Here is a 6,458-nt window from a genome sequence, read left to right on the forward strand (position 1 = left end):
CTTTGGGAATTATTATACTAATTTGACACAAAATTATAAATTCTTAATCTTTTAATTACTGGGGCTTATAGATCTGCCATCTGTGTTATCCACCAAGGCCCACCCTCTAGTAGCTGTGCAAAGCATGGCAGTTCAGCTCATTTTCGGCTGTTTTATATTCTGACACAATGTTTTTCTCTGACTGGAAATCTTGTTAAAATACTGCTATTCTGGAGAAATCCTGATCAAATAATTTATTCCATTTGACCTGTGTGGATAGCGAACAAACACAGACTGTAACTGCAACTGCATTTTCCTCTGATCCCCTTGATCCATATGGTTTCATTCAGCAGGTGGTTTCCAGTCCTGTGCTTCCCACTTCAAAACTTTTTTGCCTTCATGGCTATTTAGCTGCAGTGAGTCAAGTGTGTAAGAACAGTATACATATTTCCTACCTGAAGCTAATGAAAGTTTTCCATTCTACAAAGGAATAAAAACCCCAAACTATGCATACTTACACCAGGATGTGTTCATACTGATTCAAATGTCAGTAGCAAAGAGGAGGAATTAAGACTTTCCTTTGGGCTGAGTTACACCACAGCTGGTGAGTTCACCTCTGCCAGCCGAGCTGTAGTAACTGGGCATCCATCTCAGCTGGACAGCTAAGCGAATCTTTTTTTATCTACATGTGTGGAGAACACACTTAGAAAGTTACTGAAGCTCCTTCAATGTGTATGAAGTCATTAGCTATTAAATGGAGTCACAGAATGAATCATAGGATGGTTTGGGTTGGAAGGGACCTTCCAAGAGATCATCTAATTCCAGCCCCCCTGCCATGGGCAGGGACACCTCCCACTAGACCAGGTTCCTCAAAGCCCCATCCAACATCTTGAACACTTTCATGGATGGGACATCCACAACTTCTCAGGGCAATCTGTTTATTCTAGTGTCTCACCACCTACATAGTGAAGAATTTCTTTGTAATGTCTAACTTAATTCTCCCCTCTTCCAGTTAAAGCCGTTACCCCTTGTCCAATCATTCCATATCCTGGTAAAAAGCCCCTCCCCAGCTTTCCTGCAGCCCCTTCAGGTGCTGGAAGGCCACTGTAAGGTCTCCCCACAGCCTTCTCTTCTCTGGTCTGAACATCCCAAACTCTCTCAGCTTGTTTTCATAGGAGAGGTGCTCCAGCCCTTTCACTATCTTCGTGCCCCTCCCCTGGACTTGCTCCAACAGCTCCATGTCCTTCTTATGTTGGGGACCCCAGAACAGGACACAGCACTCCAGGTGGGGTCTCACAAGAGCAGAGCAGAGGGGCAGAATCACCTCCCTCAACCTGCTGGCCACAATAATGAACAAAAGCATGCACAAAAGGAATATACAGTTGCAGATAACACAAGGACCTGAAACAGCTTAGTGACATTAGGAAAATACTCTTCTGTGGGTGGGAGAACTAGTGGCAGCACTAGTCATCCCCAGATGTGATGTCGTAGTGCATAAATTTACCTGTTTGGTGAAGGATCTGCAGGCCGCTCAACTGCCAGGCAGGCTGATAGGGTGAAATTCAGCCCTTTCTGCTCTGAATTTCATCCCAGCCCGAGGCTTTGCCCAAACTTGGAGTAAGCCCTGAGTTCCACGCAGGGCACAGCTTTTCCACTGCAGGTTTCTGGGGCTTTTGAGAGTACAGCCAATTGTGCTGAAGGGAGCACACCAGTGGCTGGGTTGTACTAACTCAATGCTTTAAGGCAGTCTTTGGTTTTGTTAGATACTGGGCTTTATTCGGTACAGTTAATGCCAAAGGCTACAAGTCCAACAATAACTCAAGTGTGAAAATAGTTTCCAGAGATGGCTGTATATGATTTTTTAGTCTACGCCTATCTCACATTTCATTATTAATCCAGAAACTCAAACGTTTTGTAGTGGTTTTGGTTTTTTTTTTCCCCTTAAAGAAAATAAAGGGATTAAGAAAAACTTGCTTAAAGGGATTTTTGGCTCAGTGGCTTTCAGGCAAACTCTAGTTACTGTCTTATTGAAAAGGCTGGGAGGAAAGAGGACAATATTCAAACTCTTCCACGCTATGCTGACTCTCAGGCTCTGCAACATATCCTTGGCACTCAGAGCAGATCACAGCCTACGGCATCTTAAGAACAGGATAATGGGAGACTGGAAAAAGTGTCTTTACCTGAACTGCACTGAGCTGCTGGTTAGGACCTGGTCCAGAAGTGACAAATAACAAGAAAAATAAAAGGGTGTGGATTTTCCCCACTGGAGGTACCAAAATAAATAAAGTGCAAAATTACTTTTCCACTGACAGCCTCATTGCACAACTTGAAGACCTAGGCAGTTATTGAGAGCCACCAGAGCAGGCTGCTTCAGAGGGAAAGGGAGCCTGGAGCTGAGGGAGACAGCAGGCAGCCCAGAGCAGCACCTTCATGGGCACAGGGCAGCCCCACAATACCTGTGCCAGGTGGACAGAGGAGATCCAGTGATTCTAACTGAGTGCAACCAGGGGTCCTGTGATTCTCAGAGACACCTGCAGGCAGGAGGCAGGTGCATGGCAAAGCCAGCTGGTCAGCCAGGGTCCAGACCTGGTGGCCAGGCACAGGTAGAGCTGCAGGACCAGGGGTGAGGGCAACCCCCTGAACAAAGCAGGGGGAGATGTGGTCCCAGCAAGGCCTCCTACCATGGCTTTTTCCCTGGCATCTGGCCCAGCGTCACCCACACGTCACCTCCGGGCTGGGCAGCAGGGCCGAGCAGCGCGGAGGAGCGGGGGGAAGGCGAAGGGCTGGGAGGGGAGGCCAGCAGAGCCTCCCTGACCCATCACCTCCCCGGCCTGCCCCTGCGCCCGGCCGCAGCACGCGGCAGGGAAAGACAAACCGCTTTCGGGAAAAGCCACATCGCACGCTACTTCAAAATTTTTTAAAAAAGGGTATTTTCCATCTAACCGAAACGAGTGAGGGTAGGGAAGAAAACCAGCTATGAGCCTCAGCACCAGCGCGGCCTCCCTCTCCGCCTGGCCCTGCTGGCTGTGCAGCCAGGCAGGCCGGGAGCGAGGCACGGCCATCCAGGGGTTCTGTCGCCTTCCCGAAAGCCCAGAGTCCGCTTTAAACACGGAAGCATCACCTTTGTCAGCTCAGGCGAAGGAGCCACGGGCCTTCACGCCTTGCCGGGCGCGTTACTTGCCAGCGGTGCCGCCCTGGGAACCACCTCCCCGCCCGGGCCTGGCAGGGCCGGGCCCGTCAGCCTGGAGAGGAGAAGGCTCCGGGGAGACCTGGGAGCGGCCGGATAGTACCTGGTGGGGCTGCAGGAAAGCTGGGGAGGGGCTTTTTACAAGGGTGTGTAGTGATAGGATGAGGGGGAATGGGTTTAAGATGAGAGTGGATTTAGATAACATACTAGGAAGAAGTTCTTCATTGTGAGGTGGTGAGACACTGGCACAGGTTGCCCAGGGAAGCTGTGGATTCCCCATCCCAGGAAGTGCTCAAGGCCAGGTTGGATGGGGCTCTGAGCAACCTGATCTAGTGGGAGGTGTTCCTGCCCATGCAGGGGGGCTGGAACTAGATGATCTTTAAGGTCTCTTCCAACCCAAACCATCCTATGATTCATTCTGTGATTTCCACCCTGTAAGCCAGGTCTGATGTTCCTTGCTGCTGCAAGCATCCCATCCCTCTGACAAGCTAGGCTTGAGCAGTCAGACAGCCCACAGTCTGCATGGCAGTGGCCTTTTAGATCCAAAAAGGTGCAGGTATTTGTTAGCAGGTGATGCATGGAGGCACTGCTTACCCACCTGGAGTCAGAGCCCGCCGTGCCCAGCTTGTGCAGGCACTAGAGCAGGACTTCTCAAGTGTGGCTGATGGCTGGGGTACTTGGTCTGCCTTGTTTGACAACTCTTTGGGGTTTTTTCTGTCCTACCCTTCCTTGGTGCAAGGAGCCACTTTCTAGATTTTGCAGTCAGAGAAAAGTCCTTAAAGTAGAATGGCCAGATCACATTCTCCTCAGCTGTTTCGGACTTGCAGGGCAAGGACTAATTACATACTGAAATTGCTGTAGAATTTCTCAATCAGAATGGACAAACACTTAAGTTGTTTCTAGTGGGAATCAAAAAAAAACAAAAAAAACCCTACCACAACAAATAAAAACCAAAACAGAACAAAATTTTAAAAAACAACAACATCCCAAACCAAAACAAAAACCCCAAGCCTTCCTTCTCTCAAAAGAGTTTTTTTCCCCCATTGATTTGTTTTTACCTCTTGAAAGCAACTAGTTCTCTCACCAGAGATCACAAGCTCTTCCCAGTTTTTGAAGGGAATCTTATTACACTTTTGGCTCAATACTTATAGTAAAAATAAAACATTTTAAGGTAAGTGGAAACAATGGTTTAATTTTTAAGTGTGTCCTTTTACAGACCATACAAATCAAAGTTTGGGATAGCAAGGATTTTAGGCTGGAAGGTAAGAAACAAAACTAAAACTAGCTCCTGGGAGCGGCCGGATAGTACCTGGTGGGGCTGCAGGAAAGCTGGGGAGGGGCTTTTTACAAGGGTGTGTAGTGATAGGATGAGGGGGAATGGGTTTAAGATGAGAGTGGATTTAGATAACATACTAGGAAGAAGTTCTTCATTGTGAGGTGGTGAGACACTGGCACAGGTTGCCCAGGGAAGCTGTGGATTCCCCATCCCAGGAAGTGCTCAAGGCCAGGTTGGATGGGGCTCTGAGCAACCTGATCTAGTGGGAGGTGTTCCTGCCCATGCAGGGGGGCTGGAACTAGATGATCTTTAAGGTCTCTTCCAACCCAAACCATCCTATGATTCATTCTGTGATTTCCACCCTGTAAGCCAGGTCTGATGTTCCTTGCTGCTGCAAGCATCCCATCCCTCTGACAAGCTAGGCTTGAGCAGTCAGACAGCCCACAGTCTGCATGGCAGTGGCCTTTTAGATCCAAAAAGGTGCAGGTATTTGTTAGCAGGTGATGCATGGAGGCACTGCTTACCCACCTGGAGTCAGAGCCCGCCGTGCCCAGCTTGTGCAGGCACTAGAGCAGGACTTCTCAAGTGTGGCTGATGGCTGGGGTACTTGGTCTGCCTTGTTTGACAACTCTTTGGGGTTTTTTCTGTCCTACCCTTCCTTGGTGCAAGGAGCCACTTTCTAGATTTTGCAGTCAGAGAAAAGTCCTTAAAGTAGAATGGCCAGATCACATTCTCCTCAGCTGTTTCGGACTTGCAGGGCAAGGACTAATTACATACTGAAATTGCTGTAGAATTTCTCAATCAGAATGGACAAACACTTAAGTTGTTTCTAGTGGGAATCAAAAAAAAACAAAAAAAACCCTACCACAACAAATAAAAACCAAAACAGAACAAAATTTTAAAAAACAACAACATCCCAAACCAAAACAAAAACCCCAAGCCTTCCTTCTCTCAAAAGAGTTTTTTTCCCCCATTGATTTGTTTTTACCTCTTGAAAGCAACTAGTTCTCTCACCAGAGATCACAAGCTCTTCCCAGTTTTTGAAGGGAATCTTATTACACTTTTGGCTCAATACTTATAGTAAAAATAAAACATTTTAAGGTAAGTGGAAACAATGGTTTAATTTTTAAGTGTGTCCTTTTACAGACCATACAAATCAAAGTTTGGGATAGCAAGGATTTTAGGCTGGAAGGTAAGAAACAAAACTAAAACTAGCTTAAAGCTGACCTAAATTTGCCCAAGGTGGGAAATGAAAAAAGTCCTTCAAGCAGCTTATCCCCTTTAGATAATTGCATGAGTCAACATCAAGTGTATGGCCCATTTAGCTAAAGGTAGGACAGGTTTAAAAAAAAAAAAAAAAAGGCTGGAGAAGTTAGATAAGATATATGGCAACAGAAAAGGTAAGAAACCTAAGAAGGTAACATGAGGGTTATTCAGGAAATTAAAATCTATAATACAAAATGCATAATACAAGCAAGATAGAGAACCTAGTTTAGTTCTGTATTTAAGAAACAATATGAATGGACAGAATTGAAAGATAAACCAAATATAAGCCTCCTGTAAAGCAGGGAATTGTACTGCCATTATTCAGAATGTTTGTTCTTCTACCCACTTTCAGGAAAGACTATTGAAATAAATTTTCCTTGGCAGGCAAAGCAGTGGGAGGAGAACAGAGAAGCACAATGAAAAAAAATAATTAAAGTGTATTAAAAATGTATGGTATTGTATCTATGAGAGTTTTCCTTTTACAACCATTGTGCCTTCTCTGGGACTGTTTCTACTTCTGTTTGTTTGAAAAAGCTACTACCAAAATGCAAAAAAGGAGTATTGGTCAGAGCAAGCCTTCCCTTATACCCACATCTGCCCAGGCTGACTGTGACATGCTTAGAAATATCCCTGTTCCTAATACTGCTCCATAAGGAAAAAAATCAGGTCCCAGAGATGTTAGTAACCCAGAGCCCCAGCCAAGGCAGAAAACTGGCTACAGCTTTTCCTGTGTGCAGCCAGGACTGCCAA

This window comes from Chaetura pelagica, unplaced genomic scaffold, assembly GCF_000747805.2.
Source record: "Chaetura pelagica isolate M959 unplaced genomic scaffold, ChaPel_1.0 scaffold117, whole genome shotgun sequence".
In the NCBI taxonomy this organism is placed as follows: Eukaryota; Metazoa; Chordata; class Aves; order Apodiformes; family Apodidae; genus Chaetura; species Chaetura pelagica.